Source organism: Bolinopsis microptera, chromosome 7 (genome assembly GCF_026151205.1).
Source record: "Bolinopsis microptera isolate Bmic1 chromosome 7, MBARI_Bmic_1.0, whole genome shotgun sequence".
Taxonomy (NCBI): domain Eukaryota; kingdom Metazoa; phylum Ctenophora; class Tentaculata; order Lobata; family Bolinopsidae; genus Bolinopsis; species Bolinopsis microptera.
Genome location: NC_087078.1, coordinates 7,788,067 through 7,810,341, shown reverse-complemented (window position 1 = coordinate 7,810,341; position 22,275 = coordinate 7,788,067). Strand labels below are relative to the sequence as shown.

The 22,275-nt window shown below is 36.3% G+C and overlaps 1 long non-coding RNA gene across 1 annotated transcript; it reads left to right on the top strand.

The window, feature by feature from the left end:
* Window positions 1–211: 211 nt before the first annotated feature.
* On the top strand, window positions 212–4,144 carry LOC134818860 (uncharacterized). Its single transcript, XR_010160697.1, has 5 exons — window positions 212–304; window positions 861–977; window positions 1,189–1,478; window positions 1,684–1,806; window positions 2,011–4,144. It is a non-coding gene; the product is annotated as an uncharacterized LOC134818860 (long non-coding RNA).
* The last annotated feature ends 18,131 nt before the right edge of the window (window positions 4,145–22,275 follow it).

Here is a 22,275-nt window from a genome sequence, read left to right as displayed (position 1 = left end):
CTTTTATTAAGTTTAGCCTCTTTTAATCAGTATGACCGACCGAACGTGACACCTGCTGACAGTCCCTGACTCCGACCTCGTCAGTCATTACTAGTGATTATCAAAATATTTTAGCTATAATTCAAAAAGTAGCAGTTCGTCCACAGAAAACGAGATGTAGAAAGTTATATTGTCCAGTTTAAAAAATCGATTCTAATTTATCACTACCTTTAGCAAAATGGCTCTCCTACACGAAGAATATGAAGTTATATTTTAAATGAAGCGATTTGGACCGACTTGACAACCTCCTAACATCAAAATACCAGTAAGTTTTAAGCCCTTTAGATTTAATTAGGCGAAAGGGTCGTTATTGTCTCCAAAATGTAGCAAACTTCGGCCAATGTTATCATTGATCGAGGTTGGTTTACGTCTTGGTGACAGTAACGTCCAGGCTACATGTCGGTTAGAATTAGACTTTAAGTAGAGATCGGACACGTAGCTTTTGGGTCGTTTTGTTGTCACCTATTTAAGAACTTAGAACGGTAAACCACGATTTACCGTTTGAGGAAAAGAAAATTGTACGGTAAACCGGGGTTTTGATTAAAAAAATTCCCAGTCGGATCACATGGTTTCTTTACAAACAGTACTGGTTCAAAATTATGGGTTACGGTTGGTATGCATTCAAATAAGGGATAGAAAGTCCATTAGGCCTATCTAAATCCGTAGGGGAAATAACACCCCTGAAATCAGAGTCCTGCTTATACCCTGTATTTTAAAGGATCACGTGATATCAAACTAAAAATTCAGACGTTTTCCAAAAATATTTCTTGTATTTCTTGTATTCTATTATATCATAAATTATAAAAAAAATTATTTAACAGGTGAGGTTAACCCGTGTAGTATGTTGAGAACACCTCTACCCCAAACACCTCCCTTTGATGTGGTCCAGTGGTCTCATAGTCGGTCTACTTCGCTTCGTGGAATCTAAGCATTTTTTTGTAAGTATGAGTATTACTATAATTTACAATATCATATTATGATAGTTTTGCATTTTCCATTTGTTAGCAATTAGCTAGCTATCCTACACATTTCTTCGGGTTTTGAGTGCACTCTAAACCACTGTAAGTGTAAACTAGCACAATGAATCCTCTGAATAGAGGTGAATAACTGACAGATCGACAAAGCTAATACTTATAACACTCTTTTCAGTTACACGCCAGCGATAAATATCTTATCGTCTGTAGTATTCCATCTCTTTACTCTGTAATGGGTTCTTGGTGGGAATGTGGCTGTTATTACCATGTAGATTACGCTGGAGATGTTTTCTTATAAATGGTCTCCAACAAAGGTCAAAGGTGCTCCTACTCCAGAAGAGACAGCAAATAAAAAATGAACTGATGTATGTACATCACGTGATGAATATATTCCACCGCAATGTTGTTGGTTAATTCTTGATCCTGTCTTGTTTTTCGGAAGACCAGGCTTCGTTAAAAACTAAGGTGAGGTATAACTTTCAGATTTTGGTGTCTAACGCTGAATTTTAGGTTTTGTATAAGATATACAATTGTATAAGTTGAGAATAACACCAACATCAAACTATGGTTAATTGTCTTTTAAGCAACAACTTGTAAAGTTTAAAAACAATGATCAGCATATTATAACAATACCCAGACCAACCAACCAATAACAATGCCCCATTTTCAGGAAGCCTGTTTCATTGTTCCTCTCCATTTCTTTCCTTTCTAACGTCCTTCTTATCTTCTATGACTAGCGGAGTGGAAGCTCTTTATTACTTTGACTGATCATCAAATTTTCTAGTCTCCGACGGTAATTGTTTTGAAATAATTGTCAATTTCCATTTTAATTGTTACTTATTAATGAGGGATTTTTTAAGTACAGTTGTATATTGACAAAATAGCTTATTAGCTTAACAGTATTCACTGTTGCTTTTAACTTTCGTTTTACAATGGTCCAAGAAATTACTTGTCCGCTGATTATTACGACCTTATAAAATAATCCCAACCTTTTCAGCTCCAGCGTCAGTCAAAACTCAATACTAATAAATATTACGAAATAAGAAAAGAATCGCTAAAAAAATATTTCTGACGAAGAGTTTTAAAACGATTGAAGAAAAAAAAGCGAATAGTTTTCTGTGAGTGGAGAGTCTTCTTTAACAGGAATTTTTGACTGCATTCCCTCAAGGAGTCAATGAGTTGAATGGAATCTAGGAAAGCAGAATAACTTGATACTAACCTTTATCCTCTTGATTTCAAATAAGTGTAAAAATACACATGATTATATAAAAAACAACTATAATAATACTCTATCGTGTATTCCAGCTGCTGTACTGAGCTTGAATTAAGCACGAACTGACCGTAACGTTATAAAACTCTTGTCCTGCCTGACAAAAAAGAAGAAGGTGAAATATTGAGTCTACTCTCTAGCTCTCTCTCCATAAATTTAGCTAACTGTTGAAATATTAAATCTTTGCTCCATGCTTTGCAGATGAGTCTTCAATTTTCGGTTCTCTGTAGGTAATTTAAATATTTCGTAAAAATGACACAAAATTGGTATTTGGTACTTCACTTAAAAAATAAAATGCTATCCATGATCACGTTTGATTGATCGAGTTAAGAACCTCTGGGTTTACGTCGTAAGCTAGTACACAGTTCTGTAATCCAGTTATTTCCTATTTCCTCAGCAATTATTATGTGTTTTTTATCGCTGGGGTTCTCTCGTCATGTGGCCTGGTGTAACCAAAGATATATCCACGTCCATATGGTGTACCACGTGGGTAACGGTCATAATCGGAACCTTATCCTTCAACATGTATAGCCTTGTACATTGAGTTCAGATTCTTATATAGTCTTATACCGGTCCTAACACTCAATAATGATCAATAATGATTAAATAGAAACTCGATGTGATGGCCTTTATATCGGTTGTTGACGCGAAAGGACGTAATATATATGAAGATACCAATAAGTTAATGTAATTAAAATAATACTCCATCGTGTATTCCAGCTGACTGCACTGAGCTAGAACAAAACACGAACTCACTGTAACGTTGCAAAGCTTGTCCGGCTACTGAAAGTCTTCTTTGCACACTCTTCTGCTTGTGTGAACGCTGATATTCTTAATTTAACTTGATAAAGATAACTCGATGATTAAGATAATAAAGGTAATTCATCACCGTGAATGAATGAATTGAATACAAAATTTAAAAATGTTATGATAACCTGGTCCCGCCGCAAATCCTGTCAGAACATCCCGCTGCCACACACAGATTGTCTGATAACATGTCTTGAATGGGGTATTCTTTTCCAATATAAGTTTAATGTGACACTCCAAGACTAACTTGACCTGATGTTATTCCACCCATCACACGCCTTCAAGCCCATTTGGTGACAGATGTCGTTGCATGTGTGACCAGTGGTCACTGACCACTAATCAGTTTATTTATAGCACCTTCTTCAAAATTTGCATTGCAAAAAAGATCACAATGCCTGTCTAGTTTAGTGGATCCAGTTATCAACGTGGGGTCCATGAGGGTATCCCCTATACCCTGTAGGTCAGCGGCAAATAATATCATCACACACACTCTGGCCGTTTTTACCACATACTATAATCTATAGAATAATGTAATATTAGACATATTCTGTCTTAGAGCTAAAAGGTTTGGGACTGGGTTCGGGAGCTGGTAGGTCTGCCAGAAGCTCATCTAATTCCTGTTGAATGGCGAAATTTAGTGGCGATGATCGTTTCCTCCTTTTCATTTGCTGCACGCCGACAGCCTCCTTGAACATCAAGCATTGTCTTCCGCGATCTAGGTTTCGTCATCTCTTTCATCTTAGTGACTTCCGTCTCTTCCTCATATATGTTCCTTCCTTTTCAATAATGTTACAAATATGTATATATTCAATATGTCAAAAGATAAAGACAATACAGATCTAGATGATAGAGATGATAAAAATAATAAAGATGAAAAATATGAAAAAGATGATAAAGATCATGAAATAATAAAATAGTAAAGATAATGTAGATAATACAGATGATACAAGAAATAAAGATAATAAAATAACAGAGATTATTAATAAATTGATTGGATCCTGCTCTACTCAAATGGTGGAAGAATGATAAACAGCTCTGCTCGTTGTGTTACAAGGTGACTAATAACATATCATTACACCTTAATTATAACATATCATTATGTAATGTTATTCTTTTCAACAATTTATAATTAGTAATTATTTATGATTAACATAGTTGAATTAGTTAGGATCTTAGTTCGTTGATATCAGTTTGTAAGTAACTAAATAATTGACTTCTTCAGTTTATCAACATAAAAAATGGAAACTCTAGTCTCGAAAGAAAATCCCCTGGTCCAGACCTCTAATATGAAAGATTATCTAAAGATGAAAACCTATATATTACTTGCCAAACGTTCTGGGAGTTGCTCTATATTGGCAACATCCTTTTATCGTGAGTACTATTACTTTTAAAATCTCTTAATTCGGATTAATCTCTTAGTTTTAATTGGACGCAATGAAAAATCCAAGCTTGATATTGTTTCAGTAAATCATTAATATTATTATTGAACAATATTTTTTTCAGGTTTCGGCCGTTGCTGCTTAGTAAAGAATTAGATTTACATGTTTTGTAAATACTGCACGTTTTGGTTTCTCCAAACAAAGACATTTTAAAGGTTAAAGCTCGATTATGGAAAAGAATAATATCGGTTTGCAAAAATGATTCACTGAAATTGTTCGTCATTTATAAGAATGGTGATGTTCCTATAAACGATGACTATACAAATAGTCATACATATCGGTAATATCTGTTAAGGTAAAAGTAATGATAAAAATATAATTAATATCTTACTGTATGCTCTCCGTTGTAGCATCTATCTCCCTTATCGATTATAATAGTCAATAATTGAAAAATTCCATAAGGTCGATTTTACATCTTCAAAATGCAAGTCAACTTTACTTTCCGTTTGTCTGATTCTTTCGTTAGGGTTTTTGAGTTCTGGAATAGTTGAAATATTAAGTACATCAGATTCGTTAAAACGAAACAGGTTAGTAGAGTTGGCGTCGTAGTGCATGTTTAGGGTGAGTGTGTTGTCGTTAGTACTAGGGTTAAACAAAATTCTAGTACCCACCTGCACTGTTTGGTTCTCTAGAGACCAGGGTATAAATGTTGACCTATTGGCCTATTGGGCGCGAAATGTTCAACAGCATGTCCATCTTCGTTAAATACTGTTGCTCCTTCTGTAGAAGTAATTAGTACCACTGTGTTCAATTTATAACCCACTTTAATATATCATGAATGAAATTATTATGATTAATTATAATTGTATATCTTCTTTTTTTCTCTTGGCTTTTTAGCGGAGTATCCGTTATTCTCAGTTCGACCATTGTTTTCCCCACTATTATTCTGATAAATGACCTTAATAAGATTAACGTCAAATAACAGTAACTCTCCGAGATAACCATCAATATTTCTATACATAATTATATTTTTTATATCATTCAATCCCCCCCCCCCCCCCCCCCGTATTTTAAACGTTATTATGCTGTTATTTTATTGCCCCTGCTCATCTCACTAAATACTTTATTCTTTAACCAAAGCTTAAAGGGCTTCTAGGTCATTCCATTTAGGAAAAAATCGTCGTCACCTTCATGGGTGCCACCGAAGGTTTTTACTGTCCACTATCTCAACGATATCTGATGTTGAATCATTGCGTTTTTTAACAGAACACATACCACCGCTGCTGTCGAGCAGCTATTATATATTTTATAATTTAGGAAGTTAGGCCCTTATTGTCCCTAAACGGCTGAGATAGTGCAGCTGCAGCCCCAATTGGGACATTAGGAAGGCGGGTAACGTAAAATTCGATGTTTGTGACTTTTCTAAAGACGAATCTACTGTTTGGGTAGCTTAGGACACGTGACTTTGAAAGTCTACTGTTTTCAGTTTTTTGTTGACATTCTGAAGATCGATTAAACTGCTGATGAAATAGGGTGAATCGAGAAGTTTTTGGTTGTTTTGGGAATCAGGATGCCCAATAAAATGCTAGTAACTTTCCCGATAATTTAAAGCTTGATATTTGTTTGTAGAATATCAGTTCCAGATAGTTGATTAGTTAACCCATGCACAAGGCAACTAGAACGTACACCGATGTAACAATAAGACAACATTAAGACAACAATAAGACAACCTTTTTAAGGTCTGCTGACGTAAAACTATGACATTTTTCAAAGTACCTAATGGTTATCGTTTCTAGGCTGGTAAAGAGTCCAGCATTTATTCTGCCCACAGTTCAGCACAGTTGTCCCACCATATCTTTACATGTTTTGCATTCCTGCATTGAGAGCTTGTTAGAAATTTCAGATAGCCAGAACAGATATACTCATCTTTTCTACACAAATTATATGTTCAAAAGTATAAACTGTAGAAATATATTGATTTCTTTAAAAATAGACTCACTCTTTTTCGGTGTTTTGCTGGGGTTGAGTGTTGTACTGTAACTGCTGATGAGATGATGCTTAACCCAACAACATTTGTGTATGACTTACCATTTACAATCTTTTCAAGAGTTTTCATGTTTATCTTACTATTGACCTGTTTGATATTATTTTCTATTACACAAAAATAAATTGCAAATTGAAAATTTGTGTCACAAAAATTTCATATGGTGAATTTGTCACTAATAGTAATTTTACGAGCAGATGTCAGATTTTCAATCTCCTACTTTACACTATAACTGTTTTAACTGAAATATTAAAAAAAACCGTTAAAATTTGATCCTTTTGTATGGCAAACTACAAACCTTTAGCTCATCGGGAACAATGGATGCCCATATAAGATAGTCAGTCTCCTCGTTATCTTTCTTTTTTATAACAATTTTAACTCTCCCCTTACATATACTACCAATGAAGGTTACTACACCTTCTACAATCATTTCTGAGTGAGAAGAAAATGTGTGCAATAGCAAAATGTGTGCTACAGAGGGTAAATATCTCTTACTCTTATTCCTTCTTGCCAGCAAACTGCCACTGGCTCAGCTGCTGATTTATTCGAACACTTGTCCATGTTTCCGACTTATTTTTACTCTTTATCTTTCCTAGGGGAACAAATGATAGGTTGAAGGCAATGAGGTGGGATGTAAAGATTGACTCCCTATATCCCGGTAATCTGGGTAGAAGCAACACTTTCTGCAAGTCACACGAAACAACAACGATATCTTCTTCAGCTTCTTTGTCTTTCTTGCATCGGTGTTCGTTCTATTTCCCATTATTACGCTATTGTTTTTCTCAGTCTTCTAGATGGCCACTCGATACGTACATGCTGTTTGAAATAAAACAGTATTCTTGAATTCTTGATGGAATAGATGTATATTTTAGCAATTCCTCCTGGTTACAAATACATTAATTGTATGTTTAAGTACGAAATTTAGTACTGTATCGTTTTTCATTAAGCTTCTTATGTGAACAACGTATATAATGTGTAATAATAATAATATAATGATAGACTTATTATTTACCTTACAAAGTTTATGTATTACATTACTGGCCGTGTCCAGCGGAGTCTGATGAAGCTCTTCTTAGCAGCATTACATCTTTCTTCTCTTCTGATTCTGTAAGTCACTTAAGTTCCTCATTACCCGAGTCCTTCGATCTGGAGTGGTGGATGGTAAGCACACAAAAGTCTCTGAGGATCTCCAAAGTTCACCACTGTTTTGAAGGATCCTATCAGCTGCTTCATGTGCCTCATCTCACGAGATTTCTTCTCTTTAGCAGGAACATGTTATGTTACATAGGTTTTAGCCTTACCATGATCCCTGGTCCCAATTTAGTACTTCTTTTCCGAGGCTATTATATTATTTATAACATAAAATAACATATCTATTTTTTAACATGATGACACGAGAGGAATCGAGATTTGTTAGATGTAACAACTTAAATCATCCTCAGAAAAGTATTTAACAAGGGTATAAAAAGAATGGGTTAAGCTGTTTTTAATTCTCCTCCCCGGAGTCCGTGTATAGTTCGTCTGCTGTGACCTTTCATTCTTCCTCTTCTTTCGAATCCTCGCTCGATGGCATCGTTTAAGGCGTCCAATGTGGCAGCAGGTAAGTGGCATCTTTTCAGTCGGTTGAAGTGTGCTCTGAAACGTATATTGCATCATTCACCATATCAGTGTCAGGAGTAGTATGACCACGGTCACCTACTGTTGGACCATCCATGACCCATGTTTTCCTATTTCTATAGGCTCCACTTCCATCACTGCAGAGGCCGGTGCCCCATGGATCAGTTTCTCATGCTGGACTCTGTTGAACCGAGCAGCCAGTGTTAGCTGCGAGATCATCGAGGCAAGATCTGGAGTGTGTGCCAGTAGGGTATAGAAAGGGTTCTGGATAAAGGCGAGGACACATAGGATAACTAAGGCAATGTTAGTTGAATCATACACTAGTAATTGAATAATGTGATACTAGCTAACCAATATAAAAGCTGTCACGTGATCGGATAACGTCTGTCACGTGACTTGTAAGGGTGTTTGATACTCTTCTTATCAAATTAATTGTCTTTTCGCGAAAATTTAAAGTTTTCTGAGCAAAATCTGTTTACAATCTTAAGCTTAGCCAACGAGCAGTAACGAGGTGATGAGTGATGCATGCCACATCCGGCATCTTCCAAAGTTCTAGGATATATGAAAATTGATATATCTCTAATATCTGGGACATTAGTGTAGTGGGGAGAGTGTCGCGTAGGAACTTATAAGAGACGCTCTCATGTCCTCCTTCGATTCCAGTTATTTGCTCTAGTGGTAGATTTGACAAGCACTCAGTTTCGGCTTCTAAGAGAGCCTGAGTCTTTCTGGCTGGCCCACCTCCGGTAGCTTTTCTATATTTCATACGGTCTCTTTCTTGTTTCTTAAGTTCATTGACCATATTATCGTATTTTCAGTACGCTTAGGTACGAACCTACTATCCACTAAGATGTTCAGTACGCTTAGGTACGAAGCGTACTGAACATCTTAGTGGAAAGTAGGTTCGACAGTCTTGTTGTATATCCATGTGTTCTCGACTGCTGTGACATAAGCTTCTGTTCTGTATGTGTCGTGCCAAGTTATCACGAAGGACTGACAGCGACGGTTTGTGAGCAAGGCTTTCATCGCATGTTGGACATTTAAATTCCGTTAAACTCATGATATATAGAAGATGACGACAGTTAACTGGGTGAATTATCAAGATTTAATGGCAATAAGTAATCTCTACTGTCATTTTACCGTTCACCTCATTCACGTCTTTTGTAATCTCAGTCCAAAGTTTCTTTTTCTTTTCTGCAGAAACCGTAGTACTGAATCTACAACCGAGAATCTTCTTTTTCCCTCAGACAATTCTAGGAGTAGCTCTGTCTCAGATGTTGTATAATTTCTAGGACGTTTTCTTGGTGGAGGTTCTTTTCCCGATGTCGTGGCCATGTTGAAAAACAAAAATAAAATGCGACTGAAGTGATAATCGAACGATTGAATAAAACTAAAAATTAAAACACAGTTCCTGGTTTGAATATCTTTGCTCTAAATTTGATTGCCCCCCTATTCTCATTAGTTCTACTTGCAAATTAACTGGGAAATTGTGAATATTTAATAGTTCTTTAATATTTCAGCTTAAAGTTTGTGAATTTTTGATTAAAGCGCTAAAATCACTTATTATTATTTAGTTTACGTTTTAAAAATCATATTACTTTTAATCAGATAAATGATTATCTTATAAGTAAATATGTTGTCTGGTGCTTTAACTACTTCAGGATTTATATCTGTTTCTTCAGTGATTTCTCGACATTCCTTGATATGTGTCAACGAATCTTAAAAACGAATTAAAAACGCAGGATTTGTTCATCTCTTTTCTGGCTCGAATCAGAAACATGTAATTGTTTCCTCCTCATGCTCATCGATATAAGTGTTGAAACGCCCACTATGTGTCCATGTAGACGTTCGTAATTTAGAGACAAACCCTTCTAATTAATTATTAATCCTGCAATTATAGTTTATGTGTGATCCTGTTAAATAATAATACTTATATTATATAACATAAGGTGTAAGCTACTTTATAGTGCCCAAAACCTTATATGGCTGTTTACATCAGGGAGCCCCTATCAGGAACTCTCCTGTTATCGTGTGGTTATCAATAATCTCCACAGCTGACAGTTTAGGAAGTCGTTTGCACACGGAAGCTAACCACCATTCGGGTATAGCACCTCTGCAACGCAGTTCTGTTAGGTTTGAGGGTAGGCTGATAAAACTGTTTAGTGTCTGCTCCCTCTCATCACCTGTGAAGGTGACGTCTAATTTCTCCAGTTTTGGCCATTCTGCTATCAGTAGCAGCACTGCATGAAGGTTACTCGACGTTATCTTCAGATCCTCTATGCGGTCCAATGCCATCCTCCTCCAGAGATTGCTAACCCCCATAAGAGGTAGCAGGTGTTCATCGCAAAGGTAATCGAGGACGTAGTATAGAATGTCATGAGAAATACACATTTTGAATAGAAGACTGAACAAATAAACAGGGATATCGGTAGGGTATAGATAAGGGTTCTGGATAAAGGCGAGGACACATAGGATAACTAAGGCAATGTTAATTGAATCATACACTAGTAATTGAATAATGTGATACTTGCTAACCAATATAAAAGCTGTCACGTGATCGGATAACGTCTGTCACGTGACTTGTAAGGGTGTTTGATACTCTTCTTATCAAATTAATTGTCTTTTCGCGAAAATTTAAAGTTTTCTGAGCAAAATCTGTTTACAATCTTAAGCTTAGCCAACGAGCAGTAACGAGGTGATGAGTGATGCATGCCACATCCGGCATCTTCCAAAGTTCTAGGATATATGAAAATTGATATATCTCTAATATCTGGGACATTAGTGTAGTGGGGAGAGTGTCGCGTAGGAACTTATAAGAGACGCTCTCATGTCCTCCTTCGATTCCAGTTATTTGCTCTAGTGGTAGATTTGACAAGCACGCAGTTTCGGCTTCTAAGAGAGCCTGAGTCTTTCTGGCTGGCCCACCTCCGGTAGCTTTTCTATATTTCATACGGTCTCTTTCTTGTTTCTTAAGTTAATTGACCATATTATCGTATTTTCAGTACGCTTAGGTACGAACCTACTATCCACTAAGATGTTCAGTACGCTTAGGTACGAAGCGTACTGAACATCTTAGTGGATAGTAGGTTCGACAGTCTTGTTGTATATCCATGTGTTCTCGACTGCTGTGACATAAGCTTCTGTTCTGTATGTGTCGTGCGGTAACACGACTCCTGTCCGACAGCGACATCTGTCCGACAGCGACATCTGTCCGAATCAGGGTACCAGAAAAAAACGACATCTGTCCGAAATTGTGACCTGATTTCAATACGACACATTTCCAATTAGAGACATAATCTAAACTGTTACTTGCTAAATTGTATACGTAACATGTCCAATTTGAGATATGATCTGAGCCATAGTTTACTACCACAGTTTATTTTAATTTGATGTCGATAAATTGGACAATAGTTTCAATGTTATTTAAATGTTATAAATTAATTCACAGAATCAAATCTAAAGCATTTGAAATTTCCGATAGCTTTAAGGAAATCCATAGGGTTGCTGTAGTTGTCGTAATCATCTACAATTCTCTGAAGTTGTCGATCATAACGGATCCATTTGGGTGCACGTGGCTCAGGTAGTTCCCGCCCGTCTCTTTTGGTTTTCTTCACGTCTGTAAGGGCTTGTTCTGCTTTAAGGCAATCAAGGAACTTCCAAATTGTGGGCTTCGAGCAGGACAGCATTGAATGGAATCCGTGATGCCAACCTTCTGCGATGTTGGATGAGCGAGGAATCCTCATCTGTGCAGCTTCGTGTTGATTCCACATGTGGGGAGCGAAGTTAGGATTGGGCCACACGTAGCAACTGCGTTGTGAATGGCGAGCTCGTAGTCCATGAGGATGGATTGTGGTTGGTAGCCCCCAGAAGCCCAGGTGTCTATCTCCTCGAACAGGTTGCGGTAGAGGGTCGTCGTTTTTCCAGGAAGGAGGTGCCAGCCGTCAGGGAAGAGGCCATGGACTGTGAAGAGCTGGCGGAAGAGATTAGGTGCGGATTTGAAGGTACCGTCGACTACCCAATGCTCCGCGTCCACCATATGATCTGCGTTCTTAGGAGTCCCCCAAAGGAAAGATCGTTGTTAGGGTACGGCTAGTACGATCCTGTTCTCAACTAGTCAATCACGTATCGATGGATCAGATCTTAAGGGATCACATCAGCTTTAGAACGTCACGAGATTACCTGTGAGCTTGTGAAATGCGAATGTGAACCGAAATTACAATATGATCCGAAATTCGGACAGATGTCGCCAAAAACGACTCCTGTCCGACAGCGACATCTGTCCGAAATCCCTAATTCAGCTTTCGGACAGATGTCGCTGTCGGACAGATGTCGCCCAATCGTGTCTTGCCAAGTTATCACGAAGGACTGACAGCGACGGTTTGTGTGCAAGGCTTTCATCGCATGTTGGACATTTAAATTCCGTTAAACTCATGATATATGGAAGATGACGACAGTTAACTGGGTGAATTATCAAGATTTAATGGCAATAAGTAATCTGTACTGTCATTTTATTGTTCACCTCATTCACGTCTTTTGTAATCTCAGTCCAAAGTTTCTTTTTCTTTTCTGCAGAAACCGTAGTACTGAATCTACACCCGAGAATCTTCTTTTCCCCTCAGCCAATTCTTTATTCTAGGAGTAGCTCTGTCCCAGATGTTGTATAATTTCTAGGACGTTTTCTTGGTGGAGGTTCTTTTCCCGATGTCGTGGCCATGTTGAAAAACAAAAATAAAATGAATGAAGAAAAGATGGCTCCAAACATCGTGTAAATCAGTTTTCATTAAACGGCGACACGACTGGTTAATCATGGTTCATCGGATGTGCACGCTGCAAAAACCTCCTTACAAAAACCACATCATTTCATCAAACCTGTGAACAGCTCAATATGAACGGCACTGGTGATGAGATCTACGTAATTACTTGAAAACTGCAACAAGCACTCCTGTAAAGAGTGCCGTAATATAATGTGGAAAGTTAACTTAAGGGTTACCAGATATTTAAACAAAATATATATATAATCAAAAATCTGATTGTTTCAATCCCGATTCAGAACAGGGGAAAGTTCTCACAAAGACAGGCCCAACTTCTCACACAGCTTCGAGCATTTGTGTTCTTTAAATAAAGTGTCTATGCCCTGTTGTGAGAAGTTGGCCGGGTTGAATAGTCGATTTTGAGGATCAATTGCACTACTAGTAATGATGGCCGGGTCCATTAAGACCTCACCCATTCCTTGTAGGTCGAGTACCATGTACCGCTTCTCGCTATAGTCCCACGTGAAGAGGGCAAATGCGGAACACTTCTCCAGCATTTGCCCACTTCTGTCACCACTTCTGTCACCACTTCTATCACCACTCTTTTGAATGTGACCTGAGGAAAAATGTATTTCATTCGATGATCCAAATTTGATTCTGAACTACCGGCTGGATAAAATGCAATGTGGCTAGTCCACGACCAGAAGGGTTAAATACTGTTTTAATCTCTATGATATATAATGATTCGAGTTTTCGTTGTTTGTTTTCTGTTTTTCGGCGGTCCGTCCAGTAAAGGGTATAGATAAGGGTTTTGGATAAAGGCGAGGACACATAGGATAACTAAGGCAATGTGAATTGAATCATACACTAGTAATTGAATAATGTGATACTAGCTAACCAATATAAAAGCTGTCACGTGATCGGATAACGTCTGTCACGTGACTTGTAAGGGTGTTTGATACTCTTCTTATCAAATTAATTGTCTTTTCGTGAAAATTAAAAGTTTTCTGAGCAAAATCCGGCATCTTCCAAAGTTCTAGGATATATGAAAATTGATATATCTCTAATATCTGTGACATTAGTGTAGTGGGGAGAGTGTCGCGTAGGAACTTATGAGAGACGCTCTCATGTCCTCCTTCGATTCCAGTTATTTGCTCTAGTGGTAGATTTGACAAGCATGCAGTTTCGGCTTCTAAGAGAGCCTGAGTCTTTCTGGCTGGCCCACCTCCGGTAGCTTTTCTATATTTCATACTTTTGGCTACTGCCGTTGTAGTTTATTTATATTTTATATTTTAGATTTTAGAGCTTTTAATCAGTCTCAATTTATGGTTACTTGAACACAATTGATAGAGTAGTATAATAAGCCTTCAAATATAATAATACTTCCATTAATTCATTAAATAGATACCTTCGGAGATAAGGTTCATATATTGAGAGTCTTTTTATATTTCCGATTTGAATTGAACTTGTAGCTTATTTGAGAGCTACGTCGAATTGTAACTTGTTGCTATCGCAACTAAAATTCAGATATAGTCGGGCAGTGTTGTTGCCGTTAGGACGCATCGAAACACGGCTTCTAGATCGCCGATGCGTGGCCTCGTTAATGCTCAATTGAAACTAATCAACACGGAACTATGTACCCTAGATCATTTGAAGGTCCGTATATTTTGAAAGTTTTTCCGGACTAATGACCAACACCCTGGATCATTTGAGTAGACCCGTTATCGGTGTTTTATATTTTGAAAGTTTCACTGGACTAATGACCAAAGTCACTGTAGCTGTGCCTCTAAGAGTTTTACGGGTTAATTCAATTAACTGTTTCAATCCGTAAAATAAATTTGACTTGGAGGTATACTAAAACTTTGAGTTCTCAAGAGAAATGGATTCGACAAATTCAGCCAAATGAACGGAACTTTAGCAAAGAACCACCTATAATTAAAGAGTCTTGTTGGTCCGAGAGGCCAACACGATCCCCTTTTTCATAGAGTTTTTAATTTGATCATTTCACCGATTAGCCGATTCGCCAACCGAGGGCTTACTCGTACTATTCTAATGAAATATTTCTTCTTCTTCTTCGTCTTCTTCTTTTCTTCTATTAAATTTTCCTTGACATCCTTAAATTTTAAGACTCTGAATTTTAGAACCTAGGTCTCCTAATTATAATCATCATCTAACACCAAAGTTTTCCTCTCCTTCAAATAGGAGAATATTTACTATAATTTAGCCATTAGGGCTGATCAACATTTCTTAAAACTGTTAACATATATTAATACCTAATTCGCCATTAGGGCCGCTCACCACTATTACAAGTAGTATTTTTCTTTTCTTTTCTTTTCTCTTTTTTTTTTTTTTCTTCCTTTCCTTTCCTTTTCTTTGGTCTTCTTTCTTCGACGACAACGGGGGTCAGGTTACGCCCTGATTGCGATGCTTTTAAAGTCGGGTTACGTCCCGGTAACGAATTGCTACAATTATAATTCTTTCCATTCCCTCTTCTTTCTTCTTTCTTCTTCTTCTCAACGGGGGTTACGTCCCGATACGAAACAGATTCGGGTTACGTCCCGATAACGATGCGTCTACGGTCTTCGTAGGAAATGTTCCTGTGCAGAGAGGGGATACGGTTGCGATCCAGAATCTCAATAGACCGGCTAAACGAGAAGATCTACTAGCTTGTAATTTTCTATTCAAGAACTATTTAAGAACCTATGAAATAACTTGATCATAACCCCTGGATGGGCCATTTTGGTCAGTAGACTTCAATAAACTTAAAAGGCTCTGAAATGGTACTAAATTAATAGTCCTTTGACAAACTACTTTCAATTTATCGGATATTTAACTTATTTGCCTTTTAACTTATTCTTACTTATTAATTTAATTAATTTCTTACTTAACTTAATAAGTGTTTAACTTATTGAAGTCTTATAATATCTTTCACAATTTAAACTGTATACATATATTTATTGTTTAGGATCTCAGTTGGGCTGAGTTCGATCCTTTACTTATCTAACTTCCTCATCTTTAAACCTGCCCGTTTTTAGTTTTATATTTTAAGTTTCAAATTTTTCAATATTTACATTTTTCATCATTCTTTATCTAAATGCAGATTCACGCATAGTTATGCGATGAACTCATTTACCGTATTGCTTATCTTCGTATTTCATCATTTTACTGATTTCTTTTATTTTCTCTTCTGTCATTGTAATAGACAACCAGGTTCCATAAGCTTTACAGTATTGGTACTTTAAATAATAATCGAATTTGCATTCCATCTTAATAATTGATTTTTCGATTCTTGACAATTTCGTCCATGACTCGTGTTTATACTTTCCCCAACGTTCTAGGATAACCCAGTCCGATTCATTTGGGAATAATGACTTGTATTTTTCAAATGTTAGACATCTAGTTCTGACAAAACGAGCATAACATTTCTTTTGTCCTAATACTGCTGCATTATACGCTCCTCTCATGGTTAGGAGTTTTATCGCGAATTTTCCAATATTCGTTTGTATCCTGGTCCAATACATCTCGTTCTCCATTAGAATGTCAAAGAGATAATATGTTTCATAATTATAGAAGCTGAAGAGATCTGGATATCCACTTGTTGTGTCTCGCAAATATTGTGAGACGATTTTCCCCATCCTTTTGCAAATTAACCTGGCTTTGAGTAAATCACGTAGATTCAGCCTTGTCAAAATAATATGCCATAGTTCAATAGGTAGATTACAGTTGGAAACTGATTTGACTTCTTTAATGGATAGACTTTGAATTTCTTCTGTTTTTGAAGGTATCTCTTCTGATGTATTTTCCATTTGCTTTGCTGATCAATATGTGGTTAGAAAACTTTAATTAAAGTGATAATGGAAATGACGAAAGAGCCTGTTTCTATAATTTTGAACCCGTTGGTGAGTTGTGATATTACGTTTGACATATTACGTTTGATTTACATTTTACATTTTACATTTTCCTTTTTACGGTTTGATTACCCTATTAGAACTTCAATCGGGGGTCTATATTTTATAGCTTGAAGAAGATTGAAGTTTTTATTCTCTTCGGTTTTCAGCATTTTGCCTATTCTTTGGATCTTTTCCCGATTCGTAGTTATCGGTAGAGACGTACCATATTTATTCATATATAGTTTCGTTAAGAAAGTTTGGAACTTGCATTCCATTTTAATGCATGATTTTTCCAATGGGGAAATATCCGCCCAAGAATTCTTCTTATATTCCTTCCATCTTATGATCACTTCGTCGTCAGACGCTTTAGGAGTGAAGCTTCTTAGCCGGTCCTTGAAAGTATACAATGGTAGACACCGTGTTCTTAAAAACCTCAAGTATGGTTTTTCCACTTTATTGATGGCGCTGCAGTACACCCCTTTCATGATCATGTATTTCATGGCAAACTTTCCAATTTTAGTTTTCATATTCGTCCAACACATTTGATCTTCTATAAGTATTTCGGTTAAATAGAACGTTTCGTAACTATAAAATTTAAAATTTTCCATTATTACATTGGTAGGGTTCCGCAAGTAATCCTTCACCAAACTACTGAATCGTTTATTTAATTCTCGTACTTTCAGTAATTGCTTGATGGTGAGGTAATTAAATATCATCACCCATATTTCTATTGGTATTTCTGTTTCTCGTTTCGTCTCTTCTTTGTGTAGTTGTTCCAAATTATCATCGTTAGAAGCGTCATGCTCGATGTTCAATTCCTCCAGTTCCTCGTGTATATCCGAAGCACTATTTGAGTCTATTGTATTCTTTGATTCACTTTCCCAGTCGCTGACATCTTGAACACTATCATTTACATTTTCGTAATGTAAATTTACAGCTTTCTTTACCTCTTTTTCTGGCACGTTTCCACAATTTATATTTTCGCAATTTAGGTTCCAGTTCAAGTTTAAATTTGATTCTTCTACTTCGTCTAGTCATAAGACTCTGTTTTTCACATCGTCCACTGAATACACCTTAGTTGTACTAGGCGCTCTTTGTCGCAGTCCTTCGCTATATTCACCACTGAAATTAGTTTCATCTACTCCAGATTCTTCATCTTTTCCGCTTTCTAAAAGTTCGTCTTTATTTTGTTCTTCTAATTCTATGTCCTTTTCTACTTTCCTTGTCCTGAACCGTTTTTTCCAATAGCTGTATAGAAGGAAGATTCCCACTATAATGCTAATCATTACTGTTAAAATTCCTATAAAATTCACAAGAGTTAGATCCTTTGTCAGATTTAGTCCGATTCTTTCAGATTTGATATGTTTAACAATTTCTTTTTGTTGAACTACATGAGCACTGAGCTGACTTAGATTCGTTCTTTTCAGCAATTCATTTTCAGATATCAAATATTCGTCCCATTTTTCGGGGTTCGTCAACTCTAGTTCTTTCGTAAACATTGGCTCTTTAATTGATCTAATGATGTAGTTGTCGGCAACTATTTGATAATATTTATCGTAGTTGAGAAATTTCACCGTACTTCCATTTGAAATATCCACGTATTCAGTAGGACTTTCTTGCGTCGATGCTTTCAAATGATGTATTGCTCTGACCATGACACCAGAACTAGTCTGAATATTGCGCATTTGACATTTTTCCAAATTCGTTTTACATATTCTTGGGTCGGCGTTTAAACACCTTGCTTTCTTTGCAGATTCTTCGTTTTCTTTATTCCCCAGACATAATTTTATCCCACTTCGGACCTCGCAATTATTTTTGTTTTCCAATTCGTAGAATTCGCCATCTTTTTGATACACGTGATTCGGTATATCCAGACGCATGCACTGAGTACCATTGACCAAACCTACTTGGTTCACTTGATATAGGATGTACATTTCATCACTTTTTATTTGAGGTATCGATATAATCACATGAAGATTGAAAAATTTTCCATCTTTCTTTACATCAGCTAGCCACATTCTGCCTAGACGATAGAATAAAGGGACGTTGTCAACATAAATTGCGTCCTCCATTCTTTTATGTTTCAGCAAATCCAGTATATTCGTTTCATTAAATATTGTGGGACTCACGGGACCTTTTAATTGGCCGTCTATCAAATCTTTCGAGAGAGTGTATATATACTCTTTCCAGTCTTGAAGCTGATTTCTTTTCAGGTTATACCGAATTATACTCATCATTTCACAGCTTAATTCTTCCAATGACTCCTGGGAATTTAATTCCAAAGTTTTGTACATTTTCAACATACCTTCATGAAATTCCGTTGCTGATTCAATATAGTCCGTCATTTCATTACGGAAATCCTGAAATTGGTCGTAGAACTCGTTAAGTTGAGTTGAAATTTTCGATTGTTCATAGAGACTGAACACTCCAGTAAGAATAGAACCGGCAAAAAATCCAAGGGCTGCTTGAACAAATCTTTTCTGTTTCCTGTTTTTCGTCAATTCAGTAAGTTTTTCTATTTTTGTCATTGTTTCATTGACAAAATTTTCATTTGATTTTTCAAACAGAATATTGATTCTGGACTGATATTGTCCACAGAATTTATTCTTATCTTCGACCATGCATCGCATGTCGAATTCGCTTGAACCTTTAGAATCCTGATGATACGTAGGGATGGTTTCTCTCAGAATGCAGATCACGACGTCAGATCTATATTCCACACCGAAAGCTTTACATTTCGGTATTTTGATACATTCTCTGAAACATCGTTCCGCCATTTGTCTAGAATCATTTTCGAGGTCTTTATCCACCGAATTCTCGATTTCCTTTATTACATTTTGGCGATCTCCGATTTTGTTGTGCACATGATTACATTTTACGTGGGTTAGCAGTCCCCAAATTACATTTTCGTCAATGTTGCATATGTTTTCGCATTCATTTACATTTTTCATTGGATTTCTTATCTTTATAAATGTTGATATCAGCACAGGGGTAATCTCCGGTGCGACGATTCCGATTCCTTGTAAGATGAGACCAGTCTTTTCCTGGTGGTAATTGATTTCTTCAATCATTCCTTTTGAAAGTGCTATGCAGCAACTGATAAAGAAGATAACTTGTTGATAATATCCTTTCTTCCGCATCCTTGCTATTTAAGTATTTAGATTAACCACCATTAACCGGTCATATTATAATATATTTTTATAACTGTAACTTTAGTTACAAAGATACAAGATTCTAAATTACTACGTGCCTAATTTGGTTTTTGTGTTTTATTAGAAAAGTATACAAAACAGGTCATGCTAAAGTAATTATTTTGGTTCCAGACAACAATCACGTTCAATTTGCCTTGGATCTAAAGAGTCTTTTGGCACATTTAAGCTCAGATTTGGCACAAATCGTGCACGCAAATAAATAAATAAATTAAGAACTAAATAAATAAATAAATAAATAAAATTTTCCGGGTGACGTCATTTAATCTAGTTCCCATTCCATTTGGCCGGCCTGCATTTAAAATATGGTTTGTTTCATGGCGTTTCATATCTCACATTATTTTAATCTTATATTTTCATAGCGCTTGCTTATCACTTATTTAAATATCATGCCATATTGTGCATTACTTGTTACTCATCTTGATCATATCTTTGCGCATACACTTCATTCATAATCTAGCTATCTTGTGCACTTTCATTTTATATGATTGCGCTTTATTATCTTTCATAACATAATCTTTGTCATACATAGTGCATTTACTTTAATATCATTGCATACAAATACTTTCATATTGCGCATATTTATTTCTTATTACATATCATATTGTGCACTTGTTATTCATTATCATTGTTTCATTGTCAATCATAATATAGTTATACTGTCCTAGTACTCATACTTCATATATATATAATATACTTTATTTATAGTAGTTCCTTCAAATAATGTTCATCATACATAGTAGCCTTGTTACTACTTATCCTTATTTACTAACATAATTAAAATTCCAGCTAATTAATTCTTTATGTTGATGGAATATCTAAGGAGAATATCTAAATATACACATTTACTACAGTACATATAAAGGACAGTGTCAATCTAGGAATTAAACTTCCGTATCATCCTGACCATCCCGGTCAATTGGGCCCTCATTAACTGGGATCCGTCCTCTGGTGCGATCGACGCATTTACTTATAATTAATTCTACTATAATGTACCTCCAGATTAGATACCATACGGCGATGCTTTGTACGTTGCTAATAATAGCAAATATAATCGTAAACTTACTTTGTCCGAATATTCCAAATAATTCCCGCCAATTGGATTTTACATTTCGTTTTTCCGTTTTATCAATCGTCAAATGTTTAATTTCATTTTCCATTTCCTTCAGGATTAAATCGCTAATATCATGGTGCTTCAATTCAGACGTATTATATATCCAATTTTGAAAATCTTGAGACATGGGTATTCCAGTAAGTTTCACTCTCTCTATACTATCTACCTTTGAAAGGTTTACCCTCATTTCGTGTAACCCATGAGCACTTTGAGCGAGAATCGTATTATTCACTATCATATATTGGGTCGTAGAGTTGTGGCAATCTATCTCTATTGCGGTAGGCATTATCATGTTATACTTAGGATCTACATAGCCCTCAATATATTCATCATTTTCCGGCAGATTATATTCTATTTTAAACCCGTTATAACACCTGTTGGTGTCGTTTATGAATCGATAATGTTGAATTTGCAGACAAGGATAAATCATTAACAATTTTCCGACCAATTTAGCCTTTACATCCGTCCTATTTAACTTCCATTGTACGTAATCAGTTGGATCGATTTTAGCTAGGATTCTCTCAGTCCCATATATGTCGTTGTACACGTTACACAAATACTCCGTTTGCGCCAACGGACTTTTAATTAATTCCAAAAGATAATTAAATTTATTGACGAGTTCCTCTCTTATTGCTTCGATCGCATTTTCATTATTCGAATTTACATTTTCAAGATTAAATTGATACGGGGCTGGGCTTCCCTTTATTTGGAAATCCCTATCGATCCAAGTGTTACCCGGATTTTTCTCCGGCAGATTAAATGACATGCTCAACTCGGGTACGAGTAGCTTATTTTCGATTTGTGTTGCATTGAACTGCCCCACAGGCAAATAAGCCCTTTTTACATTTTCAATCACGTTCCAAGTGACGTGTTTTCCGTTATGCGTTAGACAGTACCCTGAACTATAGTCGCAACCCTCCATATTTGACAAAGAGGACGTAAATGTATCCTCATGATTCGCTATTACTACTCCATCCGAGAAATAACAAGATGTCGTAGTCTTAGATCTGTGTTCCAGCCACTTGAAGTCACATTTAAAATTATTAACCAATTTCGTCTGATACTCGCCTTTTTCGTTAATACATTTTCGATTTTCAATCAAATATTTAGCCCTTTCTGGGTTTACGGTGATTACTCTTTTACTTTGACCCGTGATTGTTTCTTCTCCCACAAAATTCATA